At 38.2% G+C, this 18,291-nt stretch overlaps 1 protein-coding gene across 1 annotated transcript in view; it reads right to left on the bottom strand.

Annotated features, from left to right (window-relative positions):
* Positions 1–13,700: 13,700 nt before the first annotated feature.
* Positions 13,701–18,291, bottom strand: part of LOC121862490 (dual specificity mitogen-activated protein kinase kinase 7-like) — a 91,149-nt gene continuing 86,558 nt past the window's right edge. The window contains 1 exon segment of the mRNA XM_042360795.1: positions 13,701–14,221. The gene's annotated coding sequence lies outside the window, so the exon portion shown is untranslated.

The following is an 18,291-nucleotide window of genomic DNA, read 5'->3' on the forward strand; positions in this document are numbered from 1 at the left end:
AACAGCTTCATCAAGGAACCGCATCAAGATTCAGGTCAGTTGAATCATCACAGCTGAAAGTTTCTATGTTAAACACAAGCATTATGAAATTCAAAATCCATTTCTTGTAGCACAGCTAACTCTAATGTGACATTCATATAAGAAAATAATGTTAAAATGTGTTATATTTTTTATAAATATTTCATTGAGGTGAGCATTCGCAATGTCTGCTATACATTAAAACTTTGTTTATTAAGTTTATTGTTCATCCAGACATGAGTATGTCCGACACACTAATCAGACCTTGAATATATTGTATATCATTTTGCTTAAAAAACTGCCATCCATGTAGACAGCATATTTCTGTATCCTGGTTAGTCATCATAATTATAGTATGACCCACTAAAAACCGCCAAGTGATTATCAACTGGTGATCTCCAGTTAATGCCAATTATTAAAGGACAATGCAGTATATATTTAAGCACTAAATACATTTCAGTAATAAATCAAAATTAACATTTCGAATTATACCAAGCTGCTTGCTTTGACATTATATGTACAGGTAATATCAACCAAAGCAATAATATATACAGTAAAACCCAGGTAATTTTAACTGTATAAGGTAATACAACACTGCTCGGTTTTATATTTTGAAAAGGAATTTACTTGCCAATTCGCAATACAACTGCAATGCGAAAAATGCAATACTGTATCCGAAAGTTAAAAAAAAATCTCTTAATATACAATATAGGCGGGGGTAGAGCATGTCTTCATGCTTGTATAATTCTGCTTGTGCGTCCTATGTCCTCAGTTTGATTACATAGAAATATTTTGTCACTCCCTCATTTCAATACTGGATTTGCCTCAAACATTTAAGTGACTACAATATCATGATCTTTAACCAAAACATTCGGCACTATGAATGACACTACTGCCCTACACTTGTTGGAGATTGATTTGATGGAAATGATTGTAGGATGATTGGGCCATGGGACATTTGGGCTATGACTGCTGGACATTTGGAACATGGGCCTCGACTCCTGGAAGTATGGGCCATGGGATTTTATTACGTTCAATGGTGGAGATTTACACCAAGAAGGAAAAAATAAATAACAAATTACCGGTATATGCAGGAGCATTCATTGAGTACTTCAATGCCACATACGTCTTTGGACAGTTACGTCACAGATAGGACAACTGTGTTCAGCCTGGAGTCATCACACCTGTTCGCCTGCCACCAATGTTCCCACCTGAGAAGTGGAACATGTTCCAGGTCACCCCTTGACAATCAACCTAGGACAAACAACATCTGCAAACGTCCCATGACCCAATCGCCCGTCCACCGATGGAAACAACCAGTGAGAGCCATAATGAACCATGACAACCAATCAAAATGATAATGTCAAGTGTTTCCTGATGCTGATGGTTAATTAGTACATAATACAGTAGACTGTACTGTACTATAATATCCTAATAAAAGCTTGATTGTTCTACCCAATGCCACATGGACAACTCAACTATCACTATCTATTGCATTTGTTTACAATACCTTTCTTTTTTATTCATCATTCATGAATTGTTAACATATTCCAAAAGTAAATTACTCCAGGTTATACTGTACTATACTGCAAAAGATTCATTACTAATAAGTAAAGAGGATTAAACTTATCTGTTCTATTAATTTCTTGAAACATTTTCTTTAAAACTCTCATCTCTTAAATGCTTCCTCAAATGATTTATACTGTCAGATTAAAACATTGGTGATAAAAGGAGATATGGAACATCTCTGCTCACTACAGAAGGTGATAGTTAAGACCACTGCTAATATGTTACCACAGGTGACAAAGAAACAGTAAGACCACTGCTATTATGTTACCAAAGGAGACATACAGAAACAGTTAAGAACAAAGCTAATTATGTTACCATTGTTCATAGAACTGAGATATAAGAGACTTTGTAATAATTTTCTCACTTGTGTTAAGACACTGTACAGAAATAAAGGACTGATCCTTAAATCCTATTGCCTACTAAAGCCCACAGCCAGGTGTCTCTTGTAATAGTTCTTGCCCTTTATGAGGTGTCTAGGTCATTAGACACACCCTCATATGGCAGAAGCTAATCAGCTAGCCTATTTCAGGACATTAAATTCCCTAGTCTTCCTGTCAGGCAGGAGACTATTGAGAGCCAAATCTTTTCAACCAGCATCTACATCCGACCTACCTGGCTATGGCCTCCACTAGAAAAAAGAATTTCAAGATTAATCCTTCATTTCTAGCAATACCTTTAAGCCAGGCAGCTCTTGTAACAATGAGACAGGCAGACAAGAGGGAGAAAGAGGTACTACTAAAGGCTCTAATGATTAGACAATGAAGCAATCCCAAGAGTAGACTCATTTTCATATAGATGTCGGTTAGGGAGAATCTTTACACTCCTGACCATATAGATCTTTAGAGTTATCCTGAAATCTCTGGGAAATGAAGCCAAAGATATCCAGAGCCCTAGTAATCTGCAAACCATGTGGCCTCTCAGATGCGTGTCGGGTGAACTGTCTCCAAAAACGACATATCTTGCAGGTCAGTATGAAATAAAAGAATTCATATAGACCAGAACAAGAAATCCATCAGTTTCCCACTCCATAACCAAGAATCTCAGGGTTAATCATCATTAAAATTATAACTAATTTACACCCACTGTTAAATGAGAGAAACTAAGGAACACAACATCTTACAATAATGTCCTAAGAATATGGTCAGAAAACTGCACCTCCATTCTGCTGACACAGAAATGGGAAAGGAATCAGAAAAACACTTATCCTAGAAAGGACACTAGTCCCTTCTTTGCCAAAAGGTAGCCACCAAGATTGTACAGCACATGACATTTGTAGCCTCCACATTACATGAGGTCTCAGGGAGAAAATATCTTCTCCTGAAAGTTCCAATTCATGAGAATCACTTCCGTGTTTGTATGAGGGACAAGTGAAGCAAATACTAGAAATCTCAAATTATCAATCGTTGTAAACAAATCCATCAATGGAACCAGACTTACAGAACTAATCTAATCCACATGCTGTGGGTAAACTTTATCCCTCAATGATATATCTGCCATAAACATTGCTGGGATATATCATGTAAGCTCAGCTTCAACATAAAACACATCTTTAGAAAATTTTAAAAAGAACAAAGATAATACAACCCTTCCTTAATAATACATGTACAGGTAACTGGTGATACAATTCCCACAAAAATAAAGTAATCATCATTCCATATATACACTATACAGTATTCCCTAAATTATTATTACTGAAGGAAAAAATGAACCAAATGTTCGTGAAGTTTTAAATATGCTAGAGACAACTTCTTCCTTTCATCGTTGTAGGATAAATGAATTCTCAGACCCTGGTTATAATCCTCCATTTACATCAATAAGTCACAATGTGGAAGGATCCAGGAACATTAGAGCATGGACAATCCACATTCCTTCACCACTACCACTTCAAAGTGGAGCTAAATGTAAAAGGTACAACTGTATCCCTAAACTTATCTTTCAAAGACTGGCTAAGCCTACTCACTATCAGCCATAAAAACAAAATGGACTTTACCAAAGGAGCTCATAGCTCAACCACTCCAGCATAATAACAAACCAGGCACAGTTTTTGTAGAAATCAGCAGGTTGGGAGACAGATAGACTGGAGCAGTCACTTTTGTTGACAACCAGTATGAAACTGATTCAAAAGATGGTGGATGGGCCAGAAATATATTTGGAGGACCATAGCTGTAGAAGAACTCCTGCCCCTCAGGAATCAAATTATTTTAAATAGCTTAACCAATTAGAATTGTGGCCATATAAGGGTTTGAACAATGTCCTAGAGTTTCTAAATAAAGCAAGTAGTACTACTGTATTATGAGATCCACCTGGCTTTAGGGAATAGCAAGAAAAGGTAAGTTACCATAAGTTATTTTTAGTGAACTGAACACGGTTGACATATGACCCACAACATGCTCGTTATCTATTGTATTAAATAAATGAAACGATGAATTCTCCAACCAACAACCTGTACAAAGACTGTGTACATCAACAGGGTACTGTAGTACTATAATGACTAGACCCAAATTCACTAGCAGTTCATGACAGCTGTAATGAATAATCAAACTGCTACCCAAAGCAAAATGGGCAACAATTGATATTTCTGAAGATTGAAGCTTAAAACTTTTATCAATGATCATGAGTTAGTGTGGCACTCTGGAAGACACAAGGAACATACCAAAATCCACTATACATATATATGTATACACATATAAATATATGTACATATGACAAAACCATGGCTCTTAGGTGGTTGTGCCATAGCCTTCTGATACTTCAATTTACATTAGTTATTGCACTTCATGTCTCCTGTTTCTCAGATTTTTACTTTCAATTGTCATTTTTCACTACCAGCTTCCCTTAGTAATTAGTATTTACCTTGCTACCAGAGTTCACAATATTCTGGTACAATAGTTAGTTGCAAGTTTGCAGCCATTTAGTTAACTACTGTTCTGCAAGTTGTATATTTTTCTATAATGCCCTCATCAGCTGTTGAGCAAGCTCATTATGTCTGCAAAGAGGATATTCCCCAAACAACATTTACTGGCTATGCTCAACAGTAAAAAATACAGATTAGCTCAGAGAGAAAACTTTAATATAAAATAATTTAAAAAAAGACTGTGTATGACTGGAATTACGTAGATCAATTCTCTTAACATACACATTCACTCCTACCTGATCTTTACTGGGAGATGGTCCCAATGATGATGATAACTTGTCAAGGTGCCATGTGCTGCTCACCAATTTAGTGTTATCTCCTGCTCTACCTCAAGAGATGCCTTCACCATTAGTTTGTAAATTGTGACTATCTTACTCATTAATATGGTGACTACTGTACTCAACCGTAAAATATTCAGAATTGTATACTGTAAAAGCTTATCCCACTAATATTGATGTTCAGTCCTCAGCCAAGCTGAGTGATGATCATTTCACCTGTCAACGATCACATTAAAAATAAAAAATAAATAAAAAATATAAAAATAAAATTTCATAAAAGTTAATAGGAAATAAAATTACCGGTAATCCACAAAAGACCCATAAAACCAATTTATGACCAAATTTTATCTTAAATCTCAACCAATCATACTTAAAAAAAAATTGTGCAATAAGTTTAATGGTTCCTGAAAAAATCTAAATACTGTACTGTACTGTTTAGATTTTATAAAGTTGGATGTGGTGCCTGATTTTCTTTTTTCCTAAAAATCGATTGTGCTGTAAATTCTTATTGATAGTATGAAACCAGTACATATAATACTCATCTGTATATGTGTCAGTCAGTGTTACACTGAGTAGGTAGACAAGTGAGACAGCGAGGGCATGCACTCTAGTGCACCATGTGAATATAATGCACAGAAGAAATGTGAATAAAATGAGCTATGAAAGTTAAAGCACTGTCAGACAAAGAGCAAACAGGTTTGTTAAGGTGGTACACACACACACACACACACACACACACTGAGAGAATAAAGTGGTACAAAAAGAATGTCAAAAGAGAATATTATTCTAAGGTATAGGAATGAACCAAAGAGAGTGAGCCTAGACAACTTGGTGGTGTATGTTTATTATCATATTCTCTGCTTCATTAATTTTACGATCAACCCTAAAAAGGATGAGTCCAAAGAGGACAGCTAGCACAATGAGCAGTGCAACTCCAAGGATGAAGAGAAAGACTATTACCATTCTACACCTTCAACTAACAATGTTACACCAACACAAACATCATTCATCCTCACCTCTGGTAAGCACAGAGTATTACAGCTTTGTTTAATTTTGTTAGGTTAGGTATTTTGTATTGAAATTCTTTAAGCTGGAGTTCAACTAAAGCTGGGGTCACATGAGTGCTTTTATGATCAATTAATTTGATGCAAGAACTTTGGAGCAAGAAATTACAATAAATTTCTTCGAAATGTGGTCACACAGGTGGTTCTTACTCGTTTCTGCAGAAAGAAAAGGGTGAATGCCATCATGCAAATAGATCGAGTAGATGGGAGATGGAACAACACAACAACAAGGCAAGAACAATACAGAAGACGCAGCAGCTCTCCTTGGTCTTCTTTTTATTATTAAAAAGAAATGAGAGAAATCGAAGAAAAAACAATTGTGGACTCGTAAGTAGCTGACGAGGAGGAGGACTGAAAATTTTCATTATAGACTGGTTGAGTTGAGCTTGGAGGACCCAGATACCATGTGAGTGGACTGTGAATGGCTGCATGCGCTTGTGTTTTGTAAACAAACATGTCAAAGCAGCACCCGAATTAAAAACTCATTATGTCCTAAAAATCTGTTAGTGCATTTTATACAGTACAGTATATGTAAATATTTTGTGTTATTAAATATCGTATTAGCTGTGTTTTATCTGGGGAATCTTGCTCGAAATTATCAAGAATTGAAGATCATGATCGTCGAGTAAAATTTGTCTCAAAAACTTGATCAAATTTCCAGAAAATTTATCGAAATAACTTTCAGTCCAGAAATTGCTCATGTGACCATGGCTTTTAAGTTTATATCACTGAGTTTTGGGTTGGAGAGCATCTCAGCTTTAAACATGAATCCTATGGGAAAATACATTATTGAAAAAAAAATCACCTAATGAGCAGTTTTTCAGGAATGCATATTGCTCACTAAGCAGGATCTTACTGCACACACACACACACACACATACACATTATAGTATTTCCACACTAACCTGGCCCATAAGCCACACCCTTGATTGGTTCATAGAAAATGTTTGTGTAGCTGCCCATTTATTAAAACTAAATATGTTCACAATTGGTAAGCAGACCTGTTAGTTTCTAAAATAATGTTAAATATCTGAACTATCAAAATACAAATGATTTCAAGGCATTAGTACTTCAGAGAGAATGTTAGAAAATTTTAAATATTTATCATAAAAGGTCGAAGTCAAGATGAGATTTGCTTTCGAATGAAGTTTTTTTCATATTTCTTTGTTTTGTACAAACACAAAGCAAACAGATACAAATGATACCAAACATATATCATAATAGGTCATGAACAACAGTTTGTATGACTGGATATATCCCAAATAATTTATATAACTGATAAAACTCAATATAAATATGGGCTTATATACGCGCAGTCCAGGGTAAGGTAAAACACTCAGGGAAACAGCCACTGGACTTGGCGGGAATTTAGCTCACCTTGTTGCACGACAGCCAGCAAACGTCAACTCTCAACAGATGTCAGCGCTGTGGCACTTAACCAAAACATTTCTCACACCCATGAACAGATGAGTAAATACTTTATCCACTAACTTAGTATCTCCCCATCAAAAACTGCACTGTGACAAGATTTAAGTAGTAATATATGCTCTGAATTATTTCAAAGCGATGTAATATTTTTAAATGAACAAAAAATCTCGGCCAAAGAGGGACGAGGTATAGTTAATTTGTGTGTCACAGTATTCTAATGCAAGCTCTACTGTACTGGCAGTACAAGTCAAGTGTCCAGCTGATCTGTCACTATCAGCTGATCACTACGTCGATGTGTCTATTTCCCTGAGCATTTTACCCACCTCCCAGACTGCGCTTATTCATATTGAGTTTTATTAGTTATATAAATTTAACATATTTAGTTTGAATAAATGGGCAGCTACACAAACGTTTTCTATGAACCAATCAGCTATTTGCAGCTATAGGCGAGGGGTGTGGCTTACGGGCGAGGTTAGTGTGGAAATAGTATAGCAGCTCCACAGTTTAACTGGTAAAGCCTTTGGGTTATATGAATTAGTTTAGCCAGGGTACTGACAAGGCCGGTAGCCAACTCATTCTAGACTACAACAGAATAATGCCCCAATAACCTTATCTGGGATAGTGGTGAACCCATGGCTGAACTCATAGTTTATGGGCAAGAAATTCAGATCACTTATGAACTGATCATATAAGTAGCATACAAAATTATGGTCACTGTCTCAGTGTACTAAATGCCACACTGACATGTACAGTTCCGATCAGAAGTTTGTGGTACACTGGCGGTGAAGGGTGCATAGCCTGTTGTACCCTTCCTGGACGACAGGTCACTGCGCCAACCTCCTACCAACACACATAGTGGAACTGGCAACGGGGCAGTTTGATTCGAACGACTACTCATCAAAAGGAGATGGGAAGGATATTGATATGAATATTGGACAACGTTACTGCAGATGGATAATGTAGATGTATTAATATCTTGTTTACAAGAGCAGAAATCTATAGTGATAGGAGTATCCATTCCAATACAGTATCAGAATACAATAGGGAAATTAGTTTCGAATGAGCACTATGAGAAATAGTTGAACAGAGCTCATATATCAAGTCTTCAATGTATTGATTACTTGAAGTTTTTCATATAATACTCTAACTATATATACAGCACATATTTGTATGTATATGTCTGTGTGTGTGTTACACTAAAGTGATAATTGCCGATTAAGTGTTAAATAACATTACTTCATATGTATCACATCTTCGACACACACACTGAAACACACCGACACAAGTGTGTGTTTTGCGTGTGTGCGTGCGTGCATGTGTGTATTTCACCGAGGTGTTGTTGTTATTTACCGCTGATGAGAGTGATTAGAATCTCCACCAAGCCAACATGAATCGGAGAGACGAGAAGTTGGTTGCTCAGAGGTCACATTATCACTCTTCGTGATAATGGTCTCTCCATACAGGGTATTGCACATGAAGTTGGCCTGTCCCTCACAACTGTGATGAAGTGTTTAAGAAGATGGGAGGAGAGGTAACCTTAACGACTTAGGTAAGCTATAACTGTCTCAGCTAAAGAGTGGACCATAGCAGCATTGATGAATGAAGGATAGAGAATGAGAGACCTGCATCATATTCAAAGTTTAGGTAAAGATTAGGAAAAGCTCGACCACAGAACTTCATATAAATATTTATATAGGTAGATAGAGGAATTCTAACCTAATTTTATAAACAGCCAAATTCAGCGTCAGTATTTGTGGGTAGTTATGTACGGGTAAGGCTAAATTTTGATATTATTGAAATTGGTGATCTACATGGAAATAATAATCAATGCTGTAACCTTCTTTTCATATTGAAACTATTATGTACATTATGTAGTAGAGTTATGGAAGCTGGCATATAATCTCTAATCATGTTTATATATGAAATGTAAATTTACAGTTTAGGTAACCTAGAGTGTCAAAATCATTCTGAATATGGTTGTGTTCTATTCTGTCAATAGGGAGAGAAGGAGCCCCTCATAGGACCATCCAGGCAGATGACGCTGCAATTATCGCAGCGGCCGAGGCAACCAAAGTGGTGGCCATACGAGACAGCCTGCATTTGGACGTCTCTGCGCAGACTGTCAGGCGAAGATTGCATGAACGGGGAATACATCACAGAACTCCCGCGAGAAAGGAGCGCCTGACAGAAGAGCACCGGGCAGGGAAGTTAGCCTTCGCTCAACTCCATGCTGAGCAAAACATGGACTTCTTGGCTAGACTGGTGTTTAAGGAGTAAGAAATCCATACGGAAAATCAAATGTGAATAATATAGGATAGGGTTAATAAACCATAAATATAATAAACCTTGAATAACCCTAACAAAAAACATTTAAATGATACTATGTTTCGCACAATATACGATCGCCCCAACATCAGTGAGGAGGCCTGTTCAGGTCACGTTACCTGTAATATCTGGGGCTGGGTGACATTACATGACCGGGGTGACATGATCAGCATTGAGGGTCACTTTACTGCGGCCAAATACATCCTACTGCTGGAGGAACGCTTCTTGCTATCTCTACGGGCAAGGAATTTTCCTTTCTCAGCTGGGCCTGTCGTATTTATTCACAACAGGTGTCCGATCCACACTCCCCGTGTCGTTCGTCACTGGATTCAAGAACAAGACCCCCTTCAGCTCTTGGAATGGCCCAGCAAAGGAGCGGGTATGAATGTCATTGAACACATTTGGGCACAAATGGTGAACACCTGGGAACCAGCAAATGAGAAGACCAGCCATCAATTCCTGCACCATGTCCACGCCCAGTGGGTAATCTGCAGGTGTAAGCCGGAGTTTATTCAGGACCTTGTGTCTTCTATGCCAGATAGATTGCCTACAGTTATTGAGAAAGGGGAAGGCTAGACGAGGTATTAAATGATGTGAAAAATGGATTTCATTTGTCCTTCTAAAATGTGTTTTATTATTGTTAAATAAACACTAGTAGCTTATAATACAGACTACAATTTATATATACACATTTATGAAGAAGAAGAAAATATATGTTTATAATTTATTACGCTATTGTGGGTGGTTGTTGGGGGTAATATCGCTCAAGGCTTATTGTGAGTTGCATGGCGGACACCAACCCAAACTATCCTTCTTGTTTTGTCTTTCCCACTATAAGAAATAATTAATGGATGATGATGATTATATTATAATATATTAAATAGGTTTATTATATTAAAATATATCCCATTGTATTTGTATTCAGTATATATAATAGCAATAAATTACTAATAGCACTCTCCAGAGACACAAATGAGATAGACGATAGAAACGGACAGATAGATACTATTTGGAACAGCTTACATTTTTTACATTTGATACACAAATACATTGTAATAAAATACCTAGGCAATAGGCCTGTTCCAGCGCCATCTCGACCGCCAACGAGTAACCTGATACTCTGAAACTAGTTAACGATTTTTTTCTGAAACTTTGTTTATAAAGTGTTTGTCTTATAGAGATCGTGCGCCACTGTCCTCGGATTAAATTCATCATTCACATTACATCTTACATTGTGCCAACATTTTCCCCAGCACTAACTATCATGTTTCCATTTCATTTCGAGTTTCTTGCATTATCTGTTTGGTGTATTAGCGTTGGTTATAACAGTGATCACAAACGATAATGGGTCATGAGTGAGGACCACTATTTCACACCACATACGAAAAGAAAATTTATGTTGTTTTGGTTTAACCAAGTGTGACAGTGAAGGTAACCTGACTTAGTAAACACACTCCGGTTCAGTGTCTTTCCTCACACCTATTAGTTGTTTTTTGTTTTTTTTTTTATTATTATATATATATATATATATATATATATATATATATATATATATATATATATATATATATATATATATATATATATATATATATATATATATATATAGTATATAAGAGAGAGAGAGAGAGAGATGGAATACTGAAGACTTGATATATGAGCTCTGTTCAACTATTTCTCATAGTGTTCATTCAAACTAATTTCCATATTGTATTCTGATACTGTATTGAATGGATACCCTATCACTATAGATTTCTGCTCTTGAACAAGATATTAACACATCTACATTATCCATCTGCAGTAACGTTGTCCAATATTCATATCAATATCCCATCTCTTTGATGAGTATGTCAATCAAACTGCCCCGTTGCCAGTTCCACTATGTGTGTTGGTAGGAGGTTGGTGCAGTGACCTGTCGTCCAGGAAGGGTACAACAGGCTATGCACCCCTTCACCGCCAGTGTACCACGAACTTCTGAATGGAATTGTACCTGTATAAAGATAAGTACTGCCCAGAGCATATTTACTATTGGCATATTAAGAACATTTAGTGAAAGTTTTACACATATCAGGGATCTCACCTGAGGTTGACAGCTGGGTAAATTTACTGGTCATCAACAACAGATCCTCCTCCCAAAACTGTGACAAACAATACAAATATTTGTAAAATAAAAATAATATAAACATAATCCTTGTTTTCCCTTGTCAAAGGTTCTAGAACAAAAGAGAATACTGTATATCTGAAATAATTTAATATCCTAGAAAAGAAAAGAAAATCTAAAATGGAAATGTCATGCCCAAGACTCTGATACCATTATATTCCTTTAATTTATTTAAAGTCAAAATATATATATATATATATATATATATATATATATATATATATATATATATATATATATATATATATATATATATATATATATATATATATATATATATATAGAATATATATAAGGAGAGAGAGAGAGAGAGAGGAGAGAGAGAGAGAGAGAGAGAGAGAGAGAGAGAGAGAGAGAGAGAGAGAGAGAGAGAGAGAGAGAGAGAGAGAGAGAGAGAGAGAGAGAGAGAGAGAGAGAGAGAGAGAGAGAGAGAGAGAGAGAGAGAGAGAGAGAGAGAGAGAGAGAGAGAGAGAGAGAGAGAGAGAGGAGAGAGAGAGAGAGAGAGAGAGAGAGAGAGAGAGAGAGAGAGAGAGAGAGAGAGAGAGAGAGAGAGAGAGAGAGAGAGAGAGAGAGAGAGAGAGAGAGAGAGAGAGAGAGAGAGAGAGAGAGAGAGAGAGAGAGAGAGAGAGAGAGAGAGAGAGAGAGAGAGAGAGAGAGAGAGAGAGAGAGAGAGAGAGAGAGAGAGAGAGAGAGAGGAGAGAGAGAGAGAGAGAGAGAGAGAGAGAGAGAGAGAGAGAGAGAGAGAGAGAGAGAGAGGAGAGAGAGAGAGAGAGAGAGAGAGAGAGAGAGAGAGAGAGAGAGAGAGAGAGAGAGAGAGAGAGAGAGAGAGAGAGAGAGAGAGAGAGAGAGAGAGAGAGAGAGAGAGAGAGAGAGAGAGAGAGAGAGAGAGAGAGAGAGAGAGGAGAGAGAGAGAGAGAGAGAGAGAGAGAGAGAGAGAGAGAGAGAGAGAGAGAGAGAGAGAGAGAGAGAGAGAGAGAGAGAGAGAGAGAGAGAGAGAGAGAGAGAGAGAGAGAGAGAGAGAGAGAGAGAGAGAGAGAGAGAGAGAGAGAGAGAGAGAGAGAGAGAGAGAGAGAGAGAGAGAGAGAGAGAGAGAGAGAGGAGAGAGAGAGAGAGAGAGAGAGAGAGAGAGAGAGAGAGAGAGAGAGAGAGAGAGAGAGAGAGAGAGAGAGAGAGAGAGAGAGAGAGAGAGAGAGAGAGAGAGAGAGAGAGAGAGAGAGAGAGAGAGAGAGAGAGAGAGAGAGAGAGAGAGAGAGAGAGAGAGAGAGAGAGAGAGAGAGCTTCATTAAATCAATTCAATCAACTTATACTACCAAAATTATGTTCTATAATCAATTAATTATGCTGGCCTCTTAAAACTTAAAACCTAAACCTCTCTTTGAAATATTCAACACAGTACAAGTAATTTGAGTAAAGCACCTAGTGACCAGCACTTCCATCATAATAAATAAGTTGTTCAATATGATGATGCAACTGATAACAACAAAGAGCTTTCAACTATCATGTATTGACTCACAATCTGGAACAACTTTCTTTACTTAACCTCTTCATTCTGAGACAGTCGGTGTTTCATGGCAAACATTTCACAGCAAACTTCTTGCACATTAGTCAATACCAACATGAATGAAGAATTGCCTTGTAAAATCACACAACCTCAAACATGATCAGCAACTTAGTCCCTGAAGAACTATTTCTTACATCCAATCATGAAGGTCTTGATCACATGACAAGGTATATCTGCATTGAAAGTTATTTAGACCCGACGGTGATAAAGACTACAGTATCAGTACAGTATATCCAATGTTTTCCCCTGAGTACAAAAACTTGTTTGATTAATAAAAACATGATTATTGTTGAAGTCTTGTAGCAATAACGAAAGAGGATTCAAGGACCGCCCAGCAGTACTATTACTTGGCATTCAACACCCACCACACTAAAACTCTCAATTCAAATATACAAATTTTAATTTTGTTTATTAAAAGATATATCCAAAGTTTGAAACTTCAGGACATCAAATAATTTGAACTGAATAAAAATGGCACAAGAGAGTAGTTAAAAAAGTGACAACATAAATTGGAGCTGTGCCTAAAAATGCCAAAATATTTGTCAATTTCAAAATTATTATTGCAGGCTAGTTTGGGCTGAGATGGGCAAGTGCAAATGTTGTCTGTTTGAGGTGATCAGCAAGTAGTAGGGCACAGTAGACAAGGAAGGTGTTGATCTGTGCTATGACTGTTCTATGACTAGGCCTGCTGGTGGCCACTCTCAAAAGTAGCAAGAGCCTGGTCCAGAGACTCCTCCTATCCTGTGCGCTTGTGGCTTATTGAGAAGGTGAGGCTCACAGGCTTTGTGTGCCTCTTTGGGACATATTCTTGGGGGTCAGGGATTGCCCATTCGGGGGAGTATTCTACGCTGTGGTTCTGGAGTGTAGTAGGGTCGGCTGTTGTAGTAGGCTTCCTGAGTGTACCTGCAGTGAATAAATAAAACAAAAGGTCTTGTCAAATGAAGAAAAAAGACATGAAAATTGGAAGAGGGAATCCTGAAATCCTATTACAGTAAAACCAGTTATTTGGAGTCTGCATAACTGGCATATTCAACTAACTGCCACTAAAATTAAATAATGCTAATAATAAAAATTTCCTCCAAATTCAGTAAGAATCATACGTTTGAATACCACACAGAACAGAGATGAGCTGCCATATTTATTGCTATGATAAACAATAAAATTGATATTATTGCATATCATAAAATACAATAGCACATATTTATGTACAAAAATAGCTCCTTCCACACTCTCACACCATCAGGTGCAACATGATACAGTTCAGCCAGGTACTCACCCAGGCTCAGCTGACTCACAGACACGTGGTTGCCATTGTGTGTTTGCTATGAAGTCACATCGCGAGGGAGGCACATGCAGTTATAAATCCAATAACCCACCACATCCACACACATACATTCACTTCTCATACATACACACCCATGCTATTCATTTTCCTTTGTACATTTTTATATTATATATTTTCTTTATTTCTAAGCCGCATTAGAGTATTATAATGATTTTTCCACAACTTTTATAGTTTCATTACAAGTAACAATATACAAGGTGGTTGGGTTGGCAAGTTGGTGACATAGTAATAGCAAACAACCTACAAACAAAGGTTGATCTGACTTTCTGTTTATTTACACACAATTGCAGGGTCTCAATTGTTTCTCTTACCATTGACAACACAACATACATATATCGCTTCTCACTTTTGATCTTTTTTCATTTTTGTATTTATAGTTTTTATTAAAATCATTATTATTATTACAGTTACTGTATTATCATCATTATTTTATTATTTTATTTTTGTTTTTTTTATCATAAATTTTATTTATTATGAATTATTATGACTAATTATTATTATTATTATTATTATTATTATAATTATTATTACATTTTCACTCCCCAGGCCCCGATGGGTCAGTGACCTGTATCCGGGTGCAATCCCATAAAAAAAAAAAAAAAAAAAAAAACATTCACTTGCATGGCAATGAGAAGTGATACCACCCTCAGTGTCAAGACCTGACTGAATTACTTGTGAATAGGCAAACTGTGCTACAAGCTTTGTCAATACTTAAAAAAAAAAATGCTCATTTTTTTTTTAGTTTTATATTATATTTTCTTACTTGGCCACATTAATTATATCGAGTTGAATAAGTGTTAAAAAATTCTCCATTTTGTAAGACACGAATTTGCGAGGTCAGCCTGTTAGCATTGTGCGCTGGAGGATTTATTGGGAGATCCTAAGAGTGAAGTTCGACTAACCGGAAAATCTCTATCTGGCACCTCTCAATACCCCATAGGTGCCAAATAACAGGGGTTTAACCATATATAACAAAAAGGTAAAGAAATAGCTTGATTACTGAAACTCACTATGCAGTATGTGTGAAATAGAGCTGCCTTATAATTATCTGGGAAGAGGGGGAGAGCAAGTTCCTGTTGAAAGTTATTTTTTAATCATAACTGTACAATACTGTACAGTATATGTAAAAATCATAACTACAAACAAAATAGCTTCCTTTACCCATACAGTAGACCGTTGCCATTCGCGGGTTTGTGATTCGCGATTTCGACGATTCACAGTACGTAAACAGATGGTGGCTATGGTGGCTAGCGTGCGAGCCTTTTCCTGCAGCACAACGAGTCACCCCATGCAGCATCTCGTGCTGTACTCTCAAAACTTTAGTGTTTCTGTGTGAAATGGTCCCTAAAAGACTGCCTAGTGTGAGTGCTAGTGATGCTAGTGGAGTAAAATGTAAAAGGCAGAAGTCAGTGACGACCCTGACAAGGAAAGTTGAATAACTAGACAAGTTAAAAGAGGGGATAAGTGCTGCCACGGCTGGACAGTTGTTTGGCATAGGTATACAGTAGTACACTAAGGTAGTCCAAGTTGCTATTCACGGTTTTGCCTATTTACGCCATTCCTTGGAACCTAACCCCGTGAATAACAAGGGTTTACTGTACATAAGTAACTGTCATACAGTCTGAGGAGACTCATGTTTTTCCATGATTTAAGTAAGATGGATGTAGACAATATGCAAGATGCAAGCATATATACTGTACATTCAAAACCAAAATAAATTTATTAAAAAAATAAATAAAGAGACCCACAACCTTCAATACAAATCATTGAAGAGTTTGGCATTATCCCTCAGGACCTGAGGGATAGCTACTGTCAACCACCCAGGACCTGAGGGATAGCTACTGTCAACCACTCAGGACCTGAGGGATAGCTACTGTCAACCACACAGGACCTGAAGGATAGCTACTGTCAACCACACAGGACCTGAAGGATAGCTACTGTCAACCACCCAGGACCTGAGGGATAGCTACTGTCAACCACCCAGGACCTGAGGGATAGCTACTGTCAACCACACAGGACCTGAGGGTGGGCTGTAAACACACTGCAGGACACAGGGGACTGGCTACTGTCAGCACGGGTTTTGAAGGGTGGCTGCCTGTCAGCACTCTCGGGACCTGAGGATAACTACTGTCAACCAAACAGGACCTGAAGGATAGTTACTGTCAGCCACTCAGGACCTGAGGATAGCTACTGTCAGCCTCAGGACCTGAGGGATGATAGCTACTGTCAACCACTCAGGACCTGAGGGATATACTATCAACTACTCAGGACCTGAGGGATAGCTACTGTCAACCACTCAGGACCTGAGGGATGCTTGTCAACCACTCAGGACCTGAGGGGATAGCTACTGTATCAACCACTCAGGACCTGAGGGGATATACAATCAACCACACAGGACCTGAAGGATAGCTACTGTCAACCACACAGGACCTGGATAGCGACATCAACCACACAGGACCTGAAGGATAGCTACTGTCAACCACTCGGGACCTGAGGGATAGCTGCTGTCAACCACTCAAGACCTGAGGGATAGCTACTGTCAACCACTCAGGACCTGAGGGACAGCTACTGTCAACCACTCAGGACCTGAGGGATAGCTACTGTCAACCACTCAGGACCTGAGGGATAGCTACTGTCAACCACTCAGGACCTGAGGGATAGCTACTGTCAACCACTCAGGACCTGAAGGATGGCTACTGTCAACCACTCAGGACCTGAGGGATAGCAACTGTCAACCACTCAGGACCTGAGGGATAGCTACTGTCAACCACTCAGGACCTGAGCTACTGTCAACCACTCAGGACCTGAGGGATAGCTACTGTCAACCACTCAGGACCTGAGGGATAGCTACTGTCAACCACTCAGGACCTGAGGGATAGCTACTGTCAACCACTCAGGACCTGAAGGATGGCTACTGTCAACCACTCAGGACCTGAGGGATAGCAACTGTCAACCACTCAGGACCTGAGGGATAGCTACTGTCAACCACTCAGGACCTGAGGGATAGCTACTGTCAACCACTCAGGACCTGAAGGATAGCTACTGTCAACCACTTAGGACCTGAAGGATAGCTACTGTCAACCACTCAGGACCTGAGGGATAGCTACTGTCAACTACTCAGGACCTGAAGGATAGCTACTGTCAACCACTTAGGACCTGAAGGATAGCTACTGTCAACCACTCAGGACCTGAGGAATAGCTAAATGAAGGTTTACAGTCAATGGTAGTTTAATGAGTAAACTTAAGATAATCATGTAATTGCATATGTTGAAGTAGTCTTTGATATCTTCAAGGAGTTTCAACCCTTCCTTGTCACCAATTCCCACCCTGTGTGTTGATGTTAGGAAGTGCATCCAGCCATAAAATTTTGCTTCAACAAGCCTGATGGCAACTGGGTCACCAAGGCTGTACCCATCCCCAAGACACTGCTCCATTTCCTGAGTTTGTGCTAGTGAGGAGTGGGATCCATTCTGGTTTTACCCTACAGCTGTCATCAGGTAATCACAGTTAAACCATACAAGCATGGAAAATGTCCATAAAACATTGATGATGATGATATGTGCATATGCAACTGCAGAGTTTAGGCATTTATGAACTAAAGTGCATATCTATAGGGTTTTTGTTTTAT

This window comes from Homarus americanus, unplaced genomic scaffold (genome assembly GCF_018991925.1).
Source record: "Homarus americanus isolate GMGI-L3 unplaced genomic scaffold, GMGI_Hamer_2.0 scaffold31037, whole genome shotgun sequence".
NCBI classification, from domain to species: domain Eukaryota; kingdom Metazoa; phylum Arthropoda; class Malacostraca; order Decapoda; family Nephropidae; genus Homarus; species Homarus americanus.